This window comes from Parasteatoda tepidariorum, chromosome 2 (genome assembly GCF_982258835.1).
Source record: "Parasteatoda tepidariorum strain Cologne lab strain chromosome 2, Ptep-v5.0, whole genome shotgun sequence".
Taxonomy (NCBI): Eukaryota; Metazoa; Arthropoda; class Arachnida; order Araneae; family Theridiidae; genus Parasteatoda; species Parasteatoda tepidariorum.
In genome coordinates this window covers 23,687,851-23,711,073 of record NC_141756.1, presented here as the reverse complement: position 1 = coordinate 23,711,073, position 23,223 = coordinate 23,687,851, and the positions used below count along the sequence as shown (strand labels likewise).

At 34.4% G+C, this 23,223-nt stretch overlaps 3 long non-coding RNA genes across 3 annotated transcripts; all 3 read right to left on the bottom strand.

The window, feature by feature from the left end:
- Positions 1-506: 506 nt before the first annotated feature.
- Positions 507-5,484, bottom strand: LOC107445226 (uncharacterized). Its single transcript, XR_001584226.4, has 2 exons — positions 4,912-5,484; positions 507-1,068 (listed from the first exon to the last, which is right to left on the bottom strand). It is a non-coding gene; the product is annotated as an uncharacterized LOC107445226 (long non-coding RNA).
- A 4,212-nt stretch (positions 5,485-9,696) lies between these two features.
- Positions 9,697-15,335, bottom strand: LOC107445230 (uncharacterized). Its single transcript, XR_001584228.3, has 2 exons — positions 15,008-15,335; positions 9,697-10,312 (listed from the first exon to the last, which is right to left on the bottom strand). It is a non-coding gene; the product is annotated as an uncharacterized LOC107445230 (long non-coding RNA).
- A 2,799-nt stretch (positions 15,336-18,134) lies between these two features.
- LOC107445227 (uncharacterized) lies at positions 18,135-20,822 on the bottom strand. The gene is made up of 2 exons (XR_015431307.1): positions 20,486-20,822; positions 18,135-18,756 (listed from the first exon to the last, which is right to left on the bottom strand). It is a non-coding gene; the product is annotated as an uncharacterized LOC107445227 (long non-coding RNA).
- Positions 20,823-23,223: the final 2,401 nt, after the last annotated feature.

Sequence of the window (23,223 nt, the reverse complement as noted above, 5' to 3'; positions counted from 1 at the left end):
CTAATTTTTAAATCCAGGGGGGCCAAATTTCGTAGTATTTCGTTTGGAAATTATTTCTTTTGACTCGAGTTTACATTAAATATTAATATCAGAATACTTTACTTTTTAAAATAGTTTACAGCCCTTTGGTGAGTTTTTAAATCTGGACACAGCTCGATTTAAAAACTCCAGCTTCGAGTTTATGTCTAGTTTTATTCAAATTGTATTAAAATTAAAAATAAATTCCAATGGTAGAAGTAAAAATACTTTTTATTATTATTTTAGGAATGTTTTTTTAAGGTATTTAAAAAACTAACAACTTAGGAACTTAAATCCTTGCGAGGTGTTTCTCGTGATGGCCGTAAAGTAGCTACTTCTAAACAGCTTTCACAAAGCTAAAAGAATCTTCTCAGTTACATTAAGCAGAACATAAGTTTGGCCGACTAAAGTCTCATTGTTACATACAAATTTTATCAAAATTGGTAGCAATAAAGTAGGGAACACTGAAAAAAATTTTAAAACATATAGCAAACATATAAATCTCTTTAATAGTACAAAATTAACTATTTGTTTCAAGCAATTTAAATGCACGGTACGAATAAATATATCTTTTTAAAAAGAATAGTCTAAAAATTTAAAACAAATCTCAAGTCATTATACACTTTTAGGTGACACAATAAAAGGCGCCGAACAGCAAACTCGAATAGTTCATGAACACAATGCCAACAAAGATGCATGAAATCTCGCGTCGCTGCAATGTACGATGCAATAATGCTAATACAGAGGACGCATTCCATGAATCCCTTTACGTACATCATGAAGAATAGAACAAGAAAATGTCTCAAGATGTCATCCTGACCTTTAGAATTGTACTGGAGAAACATACAGAAGGATGCCAGCATTACTGTAAGTGATGTGCAGGATGGATCTCTATTCTACAGGATGTCGTAGACTACGAAAGAGGCTGTTGCAAGGGTTGCTTCTTGAAGAGTTATGATGTGGTGCAAAGCAAACGTGAAAACTGAATAAAAGTATGGTGCAAATATGTATTTGTTTATTCTAGAGTCTAAGTTCAACCATATGTTTTCACTGAAAGAAAAGATAAGTGCACTATTATATATATAGACATGTAACATAATAAGCTTCAACTAATCTTTTTATGTTATTCTTTTATTTAAATCTCTTTCTTAATTTATTGTTCTAAACTAAACGCTCTTTCTCACACTTTAATATTCACAACCTGTCTTGTAATTGATTTTTGGCTTCAAGTTATTCATGAATCAACATTTTATATTTTTCCCATTATGAACCGTGAGAAGGAATTATTTTTCAATCCACGTATTTAATAAACCAATGATAATTATTAAGATTTCCTTTATTCAAAATGAAATATTTTTACGAATTTATTTTGCAAAATTTTTTCTAACTTTTATTGAGGAGCAAAACGATTTTGCGTCACTTTAATTCTTGCTCTTTGTGAATATGTTTTTATAAATAATAATTACGTATAGCCTGGTGCCTGAAACCTGCTTTTTTTTCCAACTCTCTGTGAAGTTCTGATTAGCCGGCAGCGTAAAAATCAGGTGCCAGGCATGAATTATTTAACTTTTCTTTTTTAATTTAGTGATTTTTTTAAGAGAAAGAAGGCAAATTGATAAAATGGAAGTTATTTTTTAAAAAAAATTAACAAAAGTCCACAACGATACTATGTTAACAATAGAGTTTTTGTTTTGCATTGAAAAAGAATCGTCAAAGAAAAAAACTAGGTCTTCGACAATGTTCGAGATCAACCTATATGCAATCAATATTTCATTTGATAATATTTTTTTATATATTGATCTTATTTTCATTGTTTTACAGATATGTTTATTTTTACAATTCGAAAACTTATTTGCTATTATTGAAAATTATTTTTTCTTGAGAAATTTCTTTTCAATAAATTGATTTTTTTGATTGTCATAAAAAATGCTTAGGAGAATTATCTTTTTCATTGTCTTATGTGTTTTAGTATATATATAATTTATTGATTGTATGAGTAAAATTAAAATTTTTGTTTTAATATTTTGCTTAGGGTTAAGATAAATAAGTTATTGAAATATTTTAATGCTTTTTTTCTTCTAAATTAAATTATTGAAATTTATTTTTAATGCTTGAATGCCCCTACGGCATGGAAATAATTATAAATTAAATATGGATGTTCGTTATAATATGGAATATATAAATATGGAACATAGTTCGTTCACCAGGAGTTGGCACTTGGCTCCGCCTTCATCACGTGGTATCTGACGATACTATTTCTCTATTTTTGGGAGAAGGATGAGAACAATCCTTGTCATGGTTACTATTTGGCGATCGTATGAGAAAAATATTTATTTCACTATCTTTATGTGCATTTTCTTAACATTAAATATTTCATAAGTTTGATAATATTTCTCTCTTTTAAGTAAATAGTTTGTCCTTTTTGAGACCTTTTGCTGGGAAAACAGCAGTTTTTAAATTCAAAATAGATTTAATTAGCTGGAGTAACGAAAGGTATAATAGCAGATGATAAAGCAAAGTAAGCGACTGAAAAAGAATTCACTGTTTGCGTTTGGTGCTCATTAAGGGTGTTTCAATTTCAAGAGCGGAGATGTTTCTCCTCTTACTCCCGCGCTGAAATGAATTCTTCGTCTGAGGAGGTGGAGCCAAGTGCAAACTTCTGGTGAACGAACTAGAAATGTCAGAAAATGTTAAAACTAATACAAATAACTTGGAAAATAAATTAAATACTAGTTTTCAAACTTTAAATTTTTAATGAAGATAAACACGACTAAAATTCAGACATTTTCATAAACAAACCAAGTTTCTTATTGCAGAGAATGAATTCCATAATTAGGATAATAAGAAGATGAACAAACACAAAGTGACAAGAAATAGTATCCGCAGACACTCAAAATGAGTTCAAAATATAAATGAAAATGTTAGAACTAACTCTCGATTGTGACTAATAAAATTACCAATTAAAATGTCGACACAAAAAATACTTTAAAAAATACACAAGCTAAAATTTTCGAAAAATTAAATGTCCGAAAGAGAAAGAAAAAATTTGTAAATGTAAAACAAACAAAAGACATTCTGTAACTTAACCAAACTTGCATTTTAGATTAAAAAATTGGAAAAATAGCTAGGTCAGCTGAATTTTAAAAACTGATTAGGTCAGTTTTAAAAACTGATGTCATGATGTAATTTTAAATTATGTAAAATGTTGTAGTCCAAATCCATCATATCTTGATTTATATTAGATTTCAGTCAATTTCAAAATCTTCTACTAGAGCGGAAAACCATACGGTAAAATTTGTCAAAATCTTTGCAATTAGAGCAAATTTTTAATTATTTTGTAATTTTATAACTGCTGTTGAACAGCAGACCCAATTTTCGTGTTTACGATTTCTAATGTTCATCTTAATCAGCGTTGTAATATTGAACCCAATCCAGAAGACAAGGAAACTCTTGGATTAAGGATGGGGTGAAATTTGCCCTCGTGGAGGACTTTTTGATGGAACTAACCCGTATTTCCGTTACATGGAGAGGAAAACCACGAAAACCTCTCCCGGTTAGCCTGATGGCAAGGGGATTCTAACCCATGATCCGTCTACCACTGAGGAGATTTCACGTTAGCACTGTGGTCGGTGCAAGCCGAATGAGGATTCGTATCGACCTGCCATCGCCGGGATTTGAACCTGGTCACCTCATTGGGTGGCGAAAGCTCTATCCCCTGAGCTATCCGGGCTCAGATCTTTTAAGCCGTTCAGAGCAGATATTGATTAATTCCATAAAAAAATGGAAAAAGCTATGGAATAATGAATATAATCTTTTAAATTCCCAGCATAATATAAATTTTGTAAAAATTTTTTTTTTTGCTTAAAGGTGTCGCTTTTTGCAATTTTGAAATTTAATATAATATTTAAAATAATATTTTTTATATGATTTCTGAGATTATAAATGCTATTTATATGAGATTTAATAAAACTGATAATTAGTAACTGAACCAAATGCTTCGTCACTAAAGTTTTTTTTTGAGGAAAGAATGAATCTAATTGCGCAGTCAACGGCTTAGATAAAACATTTATATATTTTTTGCTTATAGATTATTGAAAATAAAAGCTGTTCTTTAATTACCTCTCATCAGACAGATTTTTAGAATCCATGCCAAAAAATGAACAAAAAAAATATAATTTAAGTAAGAAAAAGGCTATAAAAATCTAACAAATCACTACCAAGGAAAGTGGAAATACGGAATTGAAACCGATTTAATTGTTGGAAGAAACACAAGGGTTTAAAAGCAATTATTGGAAACATCTCAAAGTTTCCTAAGACAATCAAACCAGTTTTCATATGCTTTCAATACTCCTTCCTGACTTTAAAAATATGTATTAAGAGCGGCTCTAACATAACCTTTTGTATAATTGAATCCTTAATTGGATTATACTTGGACGCAAATATTTGTTTGCTACTTTAGAAACCTAGTTTAATAATTTCCTTATTAAAGCAAATATTAGAAATAAGCTTACTTTTTGAATTGTAATCTCAACATTATGAATCATAATATTGTACAAATTTACGATTTAACAAGGAGCAACATTGAAATTTGTTTACATTCAGGACAAACACTTTTATCAATTTATTAAATTTCAAGGTAATGAAGTTTCATTTAATCGCCAATATTACTACAATCGACAGTTTACTGTGGGTCTAGCAATCTTGCACGATATTCTGGCTCATTATACAGTAGTATATTTCAGAAAGAGAAATAGAAATGAGCAAAAATGCAAATATACACTTATTTATTTGATTCAGAGTAACACAATTATTTACGTTTGCTGTTCAAAATATGAAATATTAAGGGACCACCGTCTTCAATATTTATAAATATTACTGAAATTAATTGCCTACCTTAATAAACAATCCATTCTAAACAAGGAGCTAAAAATTAAAAAGTGAAGATAAAATACTTCGAACTTTTTTTCTAAAGTTAAAGATTAGTACATTAAACGCATTTCAAAGCGTATAAAAAAGTTTTAAAAATAAGAAAAGTTGAAAATATTTCGAAAGTTCAGGTCTTAGTTGCCAAGTTTTGACCATTTCAAAATAACCGCATGCCGGAAGAGACGAGAGGTTAATGGTCTTGGTCTACGACAAAGAAAGTAGCAGGTTCACGCCCTGAAGTCACTAAAGAACTTCACTTTCGAGATTACAACTCGTTGGTTCTGTTCAATTATACGCTTACTAGCCTATTATTCAGGTAAAACCAACTTCATAGAGGATCTAATAACAACTGTGGTTTCCAGTAAAGAAGTCGCAGGTTTGCGGCCACTAAAGATCAGTGCTTATGAATGAATTCGGGATCGAAACACTCAAATACGCCATTTGGGGAGAAGATCGGTTCCATATCTAGAGCATGGGAATGTTGCATTGCGATTTATTGTTTTATTGGTACAACATACATTTGCAGGCTCGTGTGCTCAATTAAGGCTTATAAGCCTTTGTCAAGTAGAAGAACAGATAGCACAATACAAAGAAGGACATCACAAAGAATACATCCAGGGGTAAGGCAGGATTCGAACCCGCCACCTCCACGTTTAACAGAGCGTTTGGCGGACGATACCGCTCGAACAGGGAGGCCCCTTGCATTACAATGTTTCCTTCTGCCATAATATTTTCCCCATTCATATTGCCAAATATCTATCTAAAAGTTGCACGATGCTTTCTTTAAGCACTGTGTTTAAGGCAATTTTGAGCTTTTCCAAGATAGAAATTAATGTTCTGTAGTTCATTTACGTCGGAATTAGAGCTTCACAATGGGCTATTGGCGACGGTCTGGGAAACATCTCTAAGGAGGATCCAAAGACATGCCGTCATAATTTTGATCCTCTGCAGAGGGCATGGCCTCCCCGCTTCGGTAGTCCGATGACCTGCACGCGAAGTCGAGTTTTCGGTAAAACAGTTTAACGAGGACCAATACTGCACACCCTCGGTCTCTACGCAGACTGGTCCAAGTGGTCACAGATCCGCACACTGACCGCAGACAGTGATGCTTGACTTCGGTGATCTGCTGGGAACCGTGTCTTAACGATCAGTCCACTGCAGGACAGAAATTAAAGTACTTCCAACTCCTATGACTATCCACATGCGAATAGTGAAAGCATTCCTAGTGTTGCCCTAGGTAGAGTTCTGCTACGCACCTCCTGCAACCCATTTCGATCACCAATAATTTACGAGCACTCAACAGAAGTAAGACCATTTCCGAGGGGGGCGAGACACCACAAATTCGCATTCCCGGACAAATTCGTAAGTTCGTGACTCAGCATCAAAGAACCTAATTGCTTATGCATGATTATCATAAAAGTAATTAATCGAATTAGGATCAATAAGTACTTGTGGTAACTAATTTATGCTGCTCTAGAGCTGTGCAGTGGGCAACGTTCGGGGAAACATTCCTGAGGATCCATGCCATCCCTGTTTGGATCTTCTGCAGAAGGGGTGTCTCCTCCGCTTTTCTAGCTCGATCACTTGCGCGCGAAGTCAAACACTTTACCGTAGAACTATTAAACATAGACCGACACCCTTTGTCCCTTCGAAGGTAGATCAAAATAGTCACCATCCACACACTATCCACTCCAGTTATGCTTTACTTCGGTGATCTACTGGCAACAGTGTCTTTTGGAGCATTCACACTGTATATGATTCGCATATGAGATTGTACTTGCCTGAGATTGTACAATGCGATTTACGCCCGCGCAGACAATTCGTTTTGCATATAGTTTCGAAACATTCGCATGCGTGTCTAGGGCAATCGCTTGAAGTGTGAATGCTTTCTTACGATCAGTCTGTCTACTGTGGGACGTTAGAATCAATGAGCTTAGTGATAAGATTTGAGACGAAGATGTGTTGAAGAGGGCTTTGCACATACTATTGTTCATTTGTTTATGCTACACATATATCTGCATGTTTGTAAGCTCGTTGCAGAGCATACAAATATGCACAGCTATTATCAAGTTGAAGAATAAAAAGTACAAGCTGTTGTTGGTCATCGCTACGAAGCATGTGACATAGCGGCATAGCGTGGTTCGAACCCAGTGCCTGCACGCTAAAGAGAGTTAAGTGGCACAACAAAACCTGGTTGGCCAGGAAGCACCACGTTTTATTGTCACGAGATCGAACTGCTGATGGAATATTATAAATGTATTTCTATGGCTGAATATAACTAGATTGTACGATAATTTATGTAATGAAAAATACTTGTGGGAAGAGCCTGTATTTGTATGTTAGTAAATAAGTGAAGAAAAATCGGTGTCAACAACACAATTTCGTTTTCCGAGGATATTAATAAATATCAATTTAATTGAAGTAGGACCAAGGACTGAATTACCAAGGAAGATTAACTTCTGTGTTTAAAGGACTCTTTTGCTATTGATATCCAAGTAGTTATTTGCTGTGTGAAAAATTTCGTGGAGACTTACCTGGCCGGAAGTTATCACCCACCAAACATTCGGGGCCTCCCTGGCCGAGCGGTATCGCCGGTTCAAACGCTCTGTTAAGCGTGGAGGTAGCGGGTTCGAATCCCGCCGTAACCCTGGATGTATTCTTTGTGATGTCTTTCTCTGAATTGTTCTATCTGTATTTTCTACTTGACAATGACTTATAAGCCTATATTGAGCACACAAGTCAGCAAATGAATTCTCAATAAATCAGCCACATAATCTCAATAAATCAACCACCAAACATTCTGTACCGTGGAGGGGCGAATCCCGCCGTTACTCTGAATGTATATTATTCGTGATGTCTTTCTGCTTAACAAAGGCTTATATTTCGTACGCATGTAAAAGAGCACACAAACCTGCATTTATGATTACTAATAAATAAATTAATTAATTCTGCTTCGCTTGTAGTCCCGCATTGGACAGATCGTTAAGACACGGTTCCCAGCAGATCACCGAAGTCAAGCATCACTGGCTGCTGTCAGTGTGCGGGTGGGTGACCACTTGGATCAATCTGTGCAGGGACCGAGGGTGTGTTGTATTGGTCCTCGTTAAATTGTTCTACCGTAAAGTTCTAGACTTCGAGCGCAGGTCGTCGGGCTAACGAAGCGGGGGTGCCATGTCTTCGGATCATCCTCAGGGATGTTTTCCTACCGCCGCAAACAGCCCTTTGGGCATCTCTAGTGTGACGTAAATGAACAACAACAACTGCTTCGCTTGTAAGGAAGAACTTTCTCAACATAGTGACAGGATCTTGGTATCAATCACGGAATCTTGCGGAATCTTGTTTTGGGGGGATTTGGTTTCAAAGTCAATTTTTTTTCTAGTACAAAACTAAACACTCGGCCTCCCAGCCCGAGCAATCACACCGTTCCAGTAAACGTTGGGTAGCGAGAAGGTTCTGGGTTCCGACTCCTCCATAATCCTAGATCTATCTTTAAGATGCTCTTTTTTAACTTGTGCTGTATGTTCTTCACATTGAAAGGGCTTATAAGTCATACATTGCATATATAGGCCCTAAAATTCCGGAGACGTGACATTAGATCTATCAGATTGTTTTGCAGAGTGAAGTTTATGTTAAGTTAGTTAATGATGAAGTAAAACGTTTGAAGGTATATAAGCGCATTAAATAGCATAAAATACAACACCAAGCACATTAAAGCTAATTTTTTCGCATGCAGTGAGAACTGCCGGAATAGTCAAGTTTTTTTAAATTTTATTTTAAAAGTTTTGAAAAGAATTTTAAAAATTTAATTAACGATGCTTTCACTTTCTCAATTAAAACAGCTTAGACTTGTAGGTTTAATTTTTGAAGTAGTCAGATACGGGTTTATGTACCCTGCTTTATTTAGAATAGTAGTAGTAGGCCTTTATTCAAACCGCTTTCGACCTGCAAAATGGGCTATTGGTAATAATCTGGGAAACATCCTTTAGGACGATCCGAGGACTTGCCATCATAATTTTGGCTCTTTTGCTTTGGTAACCCGACGACCTGAGCGCAAATTCGAGCACTTTAAGGTAGAACAGTTGAGAGAGGACCGATATTGCACTCCTTTGTCTCTTCGCATGCTGGTCAAAGTGGTCACCTACTCGTTCACTTATTTAGAATAAGAAAAATATACTAAAAAAAGCAAATTAATAAAGCAAATTATACTAAATTTGATATCGTACTTTACTGGCATTTCAAAAATGATTTACATTTTGGTCAGTTTTAAAATTAAAGATTGAAGGAGGTTAAAATGTTCAATCTTTTGGTCATTAAGGAAGGAAGGATGTGAATATGTTATTTTCTGCATTTTGATAAGAAAACTAAAAATTTATTCCAGGTTTCTAAATTAGTTGCATTTGTTATTCGTCTAAAAGTTCCGCGGTTCAATTGGAAACTATAAATCAATGGTATCTGCTGCATATCAGACCATTTTGTAAGTAGAAAATATTTACATGGGCATCTCAATGTATCTTCAAATTTTCTCTTGTTTTTACTGTAAATCATGTTTTTAATAAATTTGTTTTTGTTTTTACTTAGCCATGCTATCAGTTTAGAAACTTTGAAAATGAATTCGAAACTTCGAGATAATAAAATATGAATTTCTAAACAGAAAGCAGCAAATCATACACTGTCTCTTCTATTTTTCCCTTGATTTTTCAAATTAGAAATTACTAAAATATGAATTAATCAGAATAAATAAAATTTAATGCATTGGTTGGAATATACTTGTTTATTGAGACTGTTTTTGTCATGTACTTATTGTTTAAAAATATATTTTCAGAAACATGTATCTGAAAGTCTATAAAAACGTGAACATTTTATTTGTAACTTAAGCATTAAAAGACGCATTGGTGCTAATATGAAATGAATTGAATACTAATTAGATACAGTTATAGAAATAGATAAAAATACATATGCTGAATACGCTTTGAGTATAACAATACCAGTCATGAAATAAACAAACTGCAGGAATCCTCTGACGTACATCATGGAGGCTAGAATTAGAACTCCTCTCAGTCGAACAAGCAACCTGTGTATTTGATGACAGAAGAACTTGATCCTGTACGTTCTGTTGATAGTTCTCCTGGTGTTTATTTTTGCGTACAGGAGATACAGGCAGAGATAAAACAGTATTATTGCAGAAAATGAGAAGGTCTGGCCTCCATTGTACAAGCGGTCTACGATTATGAAAATGGCTGCCGCTCTGTAAGAGTCAGTTCGTTGAATCACGTGGCGCATCCAAAATGTGAAAATTGCGTATAATATGAGCACAAACAGATGCTCCACTAGTCCAGAGTTATGGCTCCACCAAATGTTATTGCTGAAACTATAAGACATTGAAGATTTCAGTAATCGTGATGATTTAAATAATGTAGCACCACCATGATGCATATTTTCATGTAATACCATTATTGCATGCAGTGCTCAAAATATAAAACGGACCACCCTGAATAACTTTATTTAATGATCGGATTTTTACTTTCCACGACTCAATCTTAATGGTTTGAGGTGGTGACCTCAAATATTCTAGTTATTTATTTCAGACGGTAGTTTAATTTACGAAATTTGACACAAAAGCGTGCCTTCTTTGAATAAACATATTTTTCGGATTTTAGACCCCAAAAATATAGCATGTATCCTCAATGTGGGATATATATAGTCTCAATATTTTAGCCAGGAGAGCGGTCCAAAGTTTGAAACTTTTAATTTTGTTTATTGCACCACATAGTGTGAGAACTTTTTAGGAGACTCGAAAATTTTTTGCACACAATTATAATAGTAGCTTATCCAAAGATGACTCCATGCGAAATATAATTTCTAGTTACTATTTAATTTGTATTTTACTTAATAATTTCGGAAAAAGTTTTGAATTGTAAGGTATATAATTTTAAAGAACGCAATTTTAAATGGCGAAATGCAAAATTTGTGACTTGAGAAAATAGGACATTTTCAAAATTAGATTTCTCAGTAACTATTCCAAGTTACTGAGTCGCTCAAATTTTGCATATTGTTATTCAGAATTACATTCTTTAAAATGTAAAAAAATGTATACCTTACAATGCAAAAGTTTTTTGATCATTTGTTTTTAAAAATTAAATGAAAAATACTTTCCAAAACTTATAATTTTGCATGGAAATACCTTAGGACAAACGTATTTTATAATTGTGTGCCAATATTTTTAAATTCGCACAATATGGTGTAATATGCAAAAACGTTAAAGTGTCCAATCTTTAAGCCGCTCTCCTCACCAAAGTATTGGGATCATATTTCCGAGAATGGGGCTTCAACCAGATATTTTTGGGGTCAGAAATCAGAATTCCTCTAAAGATATGATTAATCATGATTATTCAGAGAAAACAAGTTTTCGTGTCCAATTTCGTAGCTTGAGTTTATACTAATTAACTATATTTATGGTCATCCCCTCTAGCCATAAATCCCTAGTATGTGAAGATCTGATTATTAGATCAAAAGTTATTTAGGGTGGTACGTTTATTTTCCTTTTGCGCACTGTATGTTAGGATGTAGCACATTAGATATTCATTATGATGCTGTAATTATGTTACATTATGATGTAGTACATAATAATGCAGCACCACCAAAAATCCAATTTAATTTTAGTTTTTCATTTAAGAGAAGAGTGGAGATATTCTTTCTTTCTCTTTTTGTTATAAATAAACGATTTTGTGTAGAATTCAAATGTTTTGAAAACTAACTTATTACTTCAATACAAAATATTTTCCAACTCTGCACGTATAGTATTTTTAGCCATTTTTTTTATCAAAATAAAAATTTTATATAAAATATAGATTTCGAAATTGAGAATTTGATTGGTGCAATTAAAGCAATATGATTAAACCATATTCAGTAGGAATGTTCCGTACGCTAGTACGAATCGTAAATTGTATTTAATTATTATTTAAGATTTTATTTTTTTATTGCAGTTAAATTTTCTGAAATAGATATTTAAAATATTGATAAAACATTAAATAAAGAATAATGTCTTCACGTGAAAATTATGAGTTGAATCTATTAAAAAATCGAGCACTAAACGAACGACAGTTTAACCGTTCAACTATAAACTTCTAAAAAGTTGAAATTTGGAGCGGATTCCAAAAGCTGTGTGTCGAATAGACTCAATGGTAAGAATATCGTAATGGACGAGATATCGGTCGACAACAGTCGAGAATGCAGTCAACTGAATGGAGAGTAAATTGGATGAAAATCGCCAACGTAACAGTCAAAAGCACCACAGTTGGTCGGAAAAGTTATGTCAAGTGTTTTAGGTATGCGAGTGTCATTAAAAACATCAACTGGAGAAGAAAAAAGCGGAGGCCATTGATGAATAAAATTTGCAGAACATTATTGGAGGAAGGATTGAAATTGGGTAGAAATGACTCATTAGGCCAAGAAGAAACATTTCGGAGTCGTGGTCACGTGGTTAGAGAATCAAACTCCGGTTCAGAGGGACTGAGGCTTGATCCTCGACTCCGCAAAGAAACACAGAGTACATGCTCGTAAAATCTGAAATCGAATGTCCTGTGGTCGATCGTTGAGCAGTACCATATGTACAGGGATCTGGAGAATATATCCTTCCCCTTCAAATCTACGTGAAATTCATGGAAGTTGCCTCACGAATGAGTGGCGCTGCCATCTATTAGAGAGGTTTTGAGCTAAAATTTACTTCTAACCCTTGCGGTGCTCTCTTGTCAAACGAAAGGTGCAATTTTCTGACTTAATTTGCAAATGCTGGAGTGCTTAGCTTGCCCAAGAGTCAGAAATACATTAATTGCTCTTTCAATAAGACAAAGCAGCTTGCTCCTACGTTTACGGTTACGTAAACAAATTGAGTATAATTGAGCTCACAATTGAGTTGATTGTTGCCTTCTTTATACCGCAGGTTCGTCTACTCTAGTGACTACTCTCAATAAGATACTAGAATTAGAGAAAGATTTAATACAAGTGAAGCTTTATCCGTAACTCAAATGTTTTTGAAGGTTTCTATAGTTTGTTTTGTTCCATTAAAAAAGTTTTTCCAATAGAAAGTTTCGGAAATTTAGATTCATTTGTGAAAACAAATTTGGATAGAAATGGGAGTTTGAAAAAAATTAATCATCGTTGCACATCGGTTTAGAGGAATCAGCGTTTATTTAAAGAAGGCAAAACCTTTAGAACGATGATTGACAAGTAGATCAATGGGGTTCTAGAACAGAACATTAACCTTTGTTCCAATGATTAGATTTTCACTCACTCAGTGCCAATCTTAATTGTTTAAAGTAGAGGTATACTAACTTATGATTCTGAGAGCCACAGGAATAAATTCGGAAATTCACGAAAACCACATGGTCATAAGAAATATAGGTAATAATATTACCTTGGAAAAAATTAAGTAAGGAAATTCAGTAGTAGGAGTATAGCGATTATTTTGATGAAAATGAATGAGTTTTCTCTTTGTACTTTGCTACAATTTTAAATTTCATTCTTTCCAAAGTTACTTCTTTTTACAACAAAATTCATCACATGTAAAAGATTTTCTAATTTTTTTCCTTCAGAATATTCAAAAGAAAAAAAATCAAGTTAGTATTTCCTCATGCTTTTGTGTAAGATTTCAATAATTGAATTCGATGTGGAACATTCACTTCAAATGTTGAAAATAACAGTTGTTGATAACTTTGATTTCGTTTTTGATTTATTAATTTAAATGCCGAATGTCCATATCGAAAATACATTGATCCGCAATTAATAATATGCATTTTGAAGTTGCATTTTTTTTCATATTGCCACACTCTCAATGAAAATGTGGCAAACTAATTCTCGAGTTACAATTTTAACAAGCCTCCTTAGATCTGAGCTTTATATAAGGGAAAATACGTGAAATATGTAACTTAGAAAAAAGTGAACTCCTGAATATTTCAAAATATATTAAAAATTCAGCTAATTAAACTTTACTTCTTTTCCTCCATATTTTATTTGCTTCTTGCATTTTACATTAGAAAAGAAAATTGCTTCATTTTTTTTAAAAATTTTTGTAGGATATTTTTTTACAGTTATTTCTTTCCATTTTGGTCATGAAATAAATTATACTAAACTCAATATTTCTCACCAAAAAGGTGACTTAATCCAATTTCTAACATTTCTTATAATTTTCCAGGGTATTTCGAAAGTCCGAATAATAATGAGGGTAAAATTAATTTTTATACAGACAATTGCTTTGAAACAGAATGCACTAAAAAAGAAAAATCTCAAAATATTATTCTCTAACTGATAAAATTGTACCAAAAGTTGTTCAATGTATTAATTGGACTCTGTCTTTTAAGTGGTTTAAATAATGGCACTTTTTCAGTCACTACTAGCCATTACGTTCACATTCAGAGATAAGACTTTTCTGAAATCAGTAGCTTAACTAAATTAAATAGTAAAACATTTCTTATCACTAGAGTCTTTCAAAAGAGTTTATATCTTTCTCGTAAAATCCTTGTTCTGGTAATCTAGTGTAAAAAATATATTCAAAACCTTTTCAACTAGGTAAGAAGTTTAAGTTTTTTTCAATTGACTTTACGAGTAAAACTTAAACTGCAAGGTAGATACTCTGTATAAGGTAAAAATTTTATTCAGTAGACATTAAGTTGAAGCATCAAATACACTAGCTTATAGAATAAAATGACGTTATTTATACTATTAATCTATCGTTTATTTAAAAAAAAACTGATATCATTTCTGTGAGATTTATATATTTCCTCAAAAACATAAATTAGTACTCCTTTGCAAACTAGCTATCAAGTTTAACTAATTTTTTTCTTAGTTTAAACAATGCTATGCTTCTTTCGAAAATAAGAAATTTTGTTTTTATAATATTACTAAAATTAAAATAATTTGATTTGCCTAGATACAATACTTTTAACAGCATATGAAATGCATAATTTTTTTTTAAGTAGCATTATAAATATCTGTTTTTTTTTGTAGAATTATTTTTTTTAAGTGGATGCTCCATGCAAGCTTTGAAATACAAAAAATTAATAAATACCTTGATTCAAAGTCCATGATGAGCAACAAGTAAAAAATAAAAACAAGCTATTAGCTATGATAGATATTTGTAACTTAGAAATGAATAATGTGGAGAATAATGTTAACGTGTTATAATGGATAAGTTCTGCATCAAGGAATCTTATTGGTTTATTGAGATTACATACATTTGCAGGTTTTTGCTCTCAATTTAGGCTTATAAACCTTTGTCAAATAGAAGGTCAGGTAGCACAATATAGAGAAGGACAGCGCGAAGATACATCCAGGGTAACAGCGGGATTCGAACCCGCAACCTCAATGCTTTGCACAGCGTTTCGAGGGCGATACCGCTCGGCCAGGTTGGCCCCCAAGGAATCAGGGAAGCTACAGTAACCTTTATGCATTTAAATTATTTAGATTATTATATTATTTATAGTATTATTTCATTTTTTTATTTATTTATTGTCAAAATATACATTTGCTGGTTTGGGTGCTCAATTAAGTTTTAAAAACTTTTGTCAAGTAGATAGACAAATAGCACAATGCAGAAAAGGGCAGCACAAGAATACATTCAAAGTAACAGGGGGATTCGAACCCGCTACCTCCACGCTTCACGCAGCGCTTGGTAGCCAGAAAGGCAGCGTTTTCATATTTATTTATTTATTGTTAAAAATACATATGCAGACTTTGTGCTAAATATTGCTTTTAAGCCTTTGCCAAGTCACAAAGATGCATCCCGGTGATACGAACCAGCTACCTTCTCGTTATAGAGCGTTTTTCAAAACAGTGAATCCACTCTACCCTGGAGGCTTCCTTTTATTTATTGTTGCACGCATACAGGGGCTACCCTTGCTATGCTTACTCGCTGATTCACCAGACCGTCTGTAGCGTGTAGGTAAAGGGTTTGTATCCCGTTGTAACCACTGATGTAGCAGTTGATATTCTTCTGTAATTTGTGCTGGTCAGGGTGTCTGGTTGTGGGTTTGAATCCCGCTCAGGACACTGATGTTTTTCTATGTATTTGTCTTCTGCTGTGTGATGTGTGAATGTGTTTTACTCTATAAGCGGGTATCCTTGGCAGTGTGACGTGGATAACGTTGCTCACCTCCGTGGCTTAGGTTCACAGGTGTCCACCCGGTAAAGCTAAATGAGCAACAGTTTCTATTTTATTTGATTTGATTCGTCCATTTACGTCGCATAGAGCTGCACAATGGGCTATTAGCGACTGTTTTGGAAACATCCCTGACGATGATCCGAAGACATGCCATCACAATTTTGATCCTCCCCAGAGAGGATGGCACACCCGCTTCAGCAGTTGGACGACTTGCACGCGAAGTCGAGCACTTTACGATAAAACAGCTTAACGAGGACCAATACCGCACACCCTCGGTCCGTACGCAGACTGATCCAAGTGGGTCACCCACCCGCACGCTGATCGCAGCCAGTGATGCTTGACTTCGGTGATCTGCTGGGAACTGTGTCTTAACGATCAGTCCACTGCGGGACGCAACTGTTTCGAATAGGCAAGGAACGAGAAAGTTCAGTGCCGGCCGTTAAAAAAGTAAATGAGCTATTTGACTAGACTCTTCAACTTGACTAGAGCTTACAAAAAAAAAAAAGAATGTAGCTTTCCTCAATAGAAATAATAATTTTTATTTTGCATACTTATGTTAATGAGCAATATAGAATCCCTTACCTGATGTTGTAAGATATTCTATTACATGTAACCTGTTGTGATTCTGACATTACAGTTTAAGGTTCTTCTCAGTTTAAAAAAAAACAAAAAAATAAAAAAACAGAACAAAAAAAACAGATAGGGCTAATTTTTTATTTCTTCTTCTTCAAATGTTACATTGTTTAGACCGGGTAGCAAAGCTACAATTTTACAAGCGTGCAGTTCCCGTTTCTTCAAAATGAATTATTCCTAAAATAGAAGCCACCGGCAGAATTTGCCGAAAATAAAATATTATCTTTTGATCAGAGTTCTCACTGTTACTCGCCATTGCGTAACATCGCGACAAAATGTCTCATTTGGCAACGAAACGAGCAATTATCGCTTAATTGCGAGAGCTGAAAATATTTTTTTTAAAAGTCTGCATAACCGTCGTTGAACAGCCGACAAAAGTTTGGATTTACGACTGCTAATGCTTAACTCCGTAGCTTTGTAATTTTGAACCCAATCCAGAAAACAAGCGAATGCCTGGATCAAGTATTGGGAGAAATTTGCCATGGAACTAACTAGCATTTACGTCACATGAAGAACCGCGAAAACATCTCACGGTTAGCCTGTCGGCAAGGGGACTCTAACCCAAGATCCGTCTACCACTGATGATATATTTAATATCAGCACTGTGATCAGTGCCAGCTGGGTGCGAAATTCGAATCGACCAGCCACCTCTGGAATCACATATTTAAGTTTCATTAGAGTTTAATTCATTTCTCTTTATTGACATTCCGAGATTTCTGGAGTATATCTGCTTTTTGTCGTTTCCATAGCCGGTAATTGTATAAGGATCAAGGGGGGATTTACTTTGTAATAAGGGGGGATTTACCTTGCTACGATTATTCTTATTTGGCTAACGTTTTTTTCTGCTGGTTAGCCAAATTATTTAAGTTTCTAAGAAGCCACTGAGAACACTGCGTTCTAATAACAAAGTACACCGAAAAGCATTTCGGAGCTTTAGAGTTCGTCACATTTTGTAGTAGCTTTTATTGCATGTTATTAAAGCAAGTCATTTTTCTTGTGCTTTTTATACGATTTCCCCCCTCTATTGTCATAAACTTAATTAACTATCCTATCTAACTGAAGAAACGAGAGAAACCATGTTCACTGACCACCAATTGGGATTGAACAAGAGACCTCCGGGTCCGTAGAAAGATGCTCGTTCACCTGGAGATTTGTGGGACTTTAACTAATAAAGTTTCTTCAGCCACTTTGGTTGCGGGTGTACCAATGATGATCAGAACATTCAGCTACGGATCCAGAAGATTCAATTCAATCTCAGCTGGTGGGCAACGAACATATCCAGTTACAAAATTGTAAAAGTAAATTCGAGTAAAATAAAAATCCATGATAAAAACTACCCTCTTTGTGCACTTTGATATAAACGTGCGTTTTTAGAAACGAGATTTAGAAACACTACGACGAATCAATAAAATGAATTTAATGAGCACTTATGTACAGTGTACTTACATAATTAAAAAATGTCATGCAGCAATAATAGCTTTGTGCAAAGGTTTGAAAATCCTTTTTAAAAAAGGGCTCTGAAAAAATTCCTACATTTAGTTATACAGTATTGAATGAGCAATTCTAATATAGTTCTAAAGACAAGGAACAAAAAACAGATATAAATCTTCATTAATTGAAACGCTTCTAAAATTAGTTCCATTATATCATAATCATTATTATTATTTTGCATTATTATATAATCCCACACAAAATAATATATTGTACCACAGCTCATGAAACCGATGTAGTATACGAATCCATTGACGTACATCATGAAGAATAGAATGAAAAAGCGATTCAGTACCATACAGTTCCTGATTTCACTGTACTGCAGAAGTACACAGACGGAAGCCAGTGCAGCTCTTAGAAGTGCTCCAAAATCAGCTCTATTCTACAAGATGTCACCGACAATGAAAGAAGCTGTTGCACTGTAAGCTTCTCTGCGAGTTAGAACTTCATGTATTCCAAAAGAATATATTAAAAATGCAGGGATATACGACTGAGTTATTGTTTCCTTTTCCTCATTGAACCATAGGTTATCTCTGGAAGAGGAAAAAAATAATGAAATACATAATGTTTCATAAAATGACATACTACTTTAATTAAAATTCAAAATTAAAGAGGCTTATTGGTTTAGTGGAATTGCATACATTTGCAGGCTTGTATGCCCAAAAATTGAAGAGGCAAGGCTAAGGAATGAGTCACACTTTTCTTCCAAGATGAAATTTTTTCGATATTGTTTCCTCATGCTTTCTTCAATTTTCCAGTGTTTTCATCAGACAATCGAAGTCTTTCACCAAAAAAACTCTAACAAAATGCTCTCCAAAACAATTTAAAAATGTAGCTTACTACATTGCAGCCTTCCATTCAAATGCAAAGTATGGTTAAAAATATTTAAAATAATCTCAGTTTAACAGTTAAATATAATTATTTAATATTTTTGATAGAATTAACTGAATGATAGATATTAAAGTATAAATTGAGTTACAAATTAAAAATAACATTGAATAATGCTTAAACGGTAAAAATGAGATAAGGGCTGACAAAAGCAGAAGATTTGTTCATTTACGTCTCACCTTACCTGCACAATGGGCTATTGGCGACGGTCTGGGAAACATCCCTGAGGATGATCCGAAGACATGCCATCACAATTTTGATCCTCAGCAGAGGGGGTGGCACCCCCACTTCGGTAGCCCGACGACCTGCGCGCGAAGTCTAGCACTTTACGGTAGAAGAGTTTAACGAGGACCAATACCGCACACCCTCGGTCCCTACGCAGACTGATCCAAGTGGTCACCCACCCGCACACTGACCGCAGCCAGTGATGCTTGACTTCGGTAATCTGCTTTTTAATTTCTAAAAGGATGATATTTTTATTATAATATATTTTATAAATAAGGATAATTTTCTTTATAAAGTATATAAATTATAATTTTGCGTAAAAACATTTTGTTAACATGTTTATCATAACATAATCAATGTTACTTGGTTTTTTTGAGTTTTCCCGCTATTACAGCCCATGAGCGAAAGGATTAACCATACTTGGAAAAAACAAATTTTTCAAATTAGGAATATAGGCCATGTTTTACAATAAAAAGTAATAATACTTGCACATAACGATAACTTTATTTCTAAAACACTTCAAACTAAAAGAGGATTTTATCCCTTGAGTCTTTTGTATTTTTTTAAATTTCGATACAAAAGTTAGGATTTATATTGTATCAAAATTTGATCTCTCCTCAATTTCAAAAGTTTACATAATGAAATAAAGTTCTTCTGTGCTTATAAATAAAGAAATTTACAAATTCTGTTTTTATAACTAGAAATAAATTCAATAAGGAACGATAAAGTGAACGAACACACAAGAAAAAACAGCTCTCCAGCGTTAGTCTTTTTCCTGGCCCTAACACTAACCTTTCCACGTTATGAAAAGAGAGTAGTTTATTTTTTTTGTATGTTCTAAAATTATGAGCAGATGATCGCATCATACATGAAAAAAGCTACTCATCGACAATAAAAAATTAACGAAGTTGGGGGTCAGTATGCTTTGCATGGCCTTATAACGGGTTAGATAAACAGAAAAAAAAGTTAAAATTCAACTTTGCTTGATTTGATGGAGGTGAATAAGTGGATCTGTACTATTCACTTTTATTCCCTATTAAAATATGTTTACATACAAAAAGCTTTTAAAACAAGTATGCGATAGAAGAAAACTAACACATATTATTTGCTACTAATAATTAAAATTTTTAACTAATAACATATGCTTACCTTAAATTGATATTGATTTCCATAATAAATCAGGTTTTATAATTCAAACAAGTTGAAGATCGGACGTAGAAAATAAAAACACGATAGATCAGTGCATTAAAAAATGACAGAAGTAGTTGTAGTTAAAGAGTCGATTTATACTTGTCTTTCGTATCTTTAGTGTCTTGAACGGCACGGTATAATGCTTTTATTTACATCGCACTAGAGCTGTACAATTGGCTATCGGCAACGTTCTCGGAAACATCCCTAAGAATTATCTGGAGAAAACACATATACGTCATATTCCGTTTTAGAGGAAAGACGCATTCACACACCATCTATTCATCCGCTAATACTAATTTTGACTTGAACCAGAGCACAATCAATCTAAGATCCAGTACACACAGAAGTATTGATTTGTTATGGGAACTTGGAGAGCTTTCTGACCCCGACAGATTTAGAGTGCACCTGTGATCATTTTATACACAGGGAATCTCTGGCGGTAGGTATCGAGCTCATGACCCCTCGCACTTAGGCCAGGGGGGTCTTGTACCGCAGTGGAGAGGTCGTTAAGACACGGTGCCCAGCAGATCACCGAAGTCAAGCATCACTGACTGCGGACAGTGTGAGGATGGGTGACTACTTGGATCAGTCTGCGTAGGGACAGAGGGTGTGCGGTATTGGTCCTCACTAAACTGTTCTACCGTAAAGTGCTCGATTTCGCGTGCAGGTCATCGGGCTATCGAAGCAGGGATGCCATTCCCTCTGCAGAGGATCAAAATTGTGATAGCTTATCTTCGGATAATCCTCAGGGATGCTTGCCAGACCTTCGCAAATAGCTCATTTTGCAGCTCTAGCGTGACGTAAATGAAACACAGCGCCTTCCTAACCGAGTGGTATTGCCCACCTAAAGCTGTACAAATCGTGGAGGTAGCCGGTTCGAATCCCGCTGACGCCCTGGATGTATGCCCGCGCTGTCTTTCTCTGTATTGTGCTACCTATCCCACTATTTGACAAATGTTTATAAGCCTAAATTGAGAACACAAGCCCTGCAGATGTATTTGATTCCAATAAACTAATAAACCCTTCCAGCCAGGCTATCTCTGTGTCTAAAAAAGGTATATTTTAGTGGGTTGGAATTGATGAGTGTTAACTCATCAATTCCCTCCCACTAGATGAATAAAATAGAGCTTATGCATTCGGCATTCGTAGATAAATTCTGTCTTGCTTTTAAGTTTCTAATGGGCAAACACAAATAAAAAAAAATCGAGCGCTAAAATATTTGTAGAACATAAACATAATATGAAACACACACTACTTTGAAATCGTGTTAAAAGGAGAGAAACTCTTTGAATGCCAGCGGGAACTTTTATTTTTAGGCGATCAAAGAGACACAGCTACTCAGATTAATTAACTTAGTTATCAAAAGTGTTTACATGTATACCTAGTATGTGAACTTAATGTGCATTCCAGAACCATTCTGTTTGGTAGAATAAGGAAACTGCTCCGCAAAACACTCTGAATCGTAGAGGTAACGGGATGGAAGCTAGCCATAAGCCTGGATGTATCTTCGTTATGTCCATCTCTAATTTGTGCTATCATTTATTCAATTTGATATTCACTTTAAAGAGCACACAAGCTTCCAGCTATATGAGTGACAATCTTCCAGCTATATGAGTGACAATATATGAGCGCTTATCAAGTTATGTATCGCTGATTCAAAACTAAAACGACACATCTGCAAACGTATTATGCTTGCAGATGTGGTGTCGTTTTAGTTTTGAATCAGCGATATGTGCATTCTTGTAAAGTTTGGTTTGGTGCACTAAGGCAGCTACTTCGCTGAACGCGCATAATCATAAAGGTAGTAGGATCGAGTCCAGCTGCAACCCTGGATGTATCTTTGTTCTGGAAGTAACATTTCTATTCCCAGGCGATTGTAGAGGCTTGGCAATTCAGGCTATTAATTAGTTGAATTAACTTGGAAAAAAATTCGACTGAATCGAACTAACTTATATACTCTTGTAAAAGAGTATACATGTATGTGTACCCAGTTCGTGAGCTTATATGTGTTAATTCCAGAATTGTTTGGTTAAGGGCAACATGAAGACGCTCCTCCAGATGCTCTGAAGTGTGAAGGTAGAGGTATCGAATTTTAACACAACCCTTAATGCATTTTTGTGCAATCTGTTCTTTGTTCTTCAAATTTACAAGGGCTTATAGCCCATACTTTATTTTGAGCACACAAGCGTGAACTTATGCGTGTGAATAAGCGTGAATATATGTACAAAACTAAATCGGCTAGCATTAAAACGTGCACAAGGTTTTTTTAAACATCCTGTCTGCTTTTCAACTATATTACGTATAAATTTCGTTTGTGTTTTTATTTATTTATACACATACTTATACAAACTTATGAGCTCCTTACAAAGTACGAATTGAAAGTCTTTGTTGAGTCAAAAAACAGACAGTGTAAAATAAGAAAACCTACCGCAGAGTTATATCCCAGATTACGATCGGATTCGAACCCACAACTTCTATGCTACAGAGTATTTTGTGAAACAGTGAGACCTTTAGGCCTTGGAGGCTCCTGAATTTTGTATGTCGTTTATAATTTTACTTTAATAATTTAGTGCGTCATTTCAACACATATTTTATCACGTGATTCGATAAAAATAATCGCAAAACACGATTTCTCATTTTTGCACATATCCAAATCCAAATATTAAAATCATAATCTTGGCCTTACTATTCTTTGT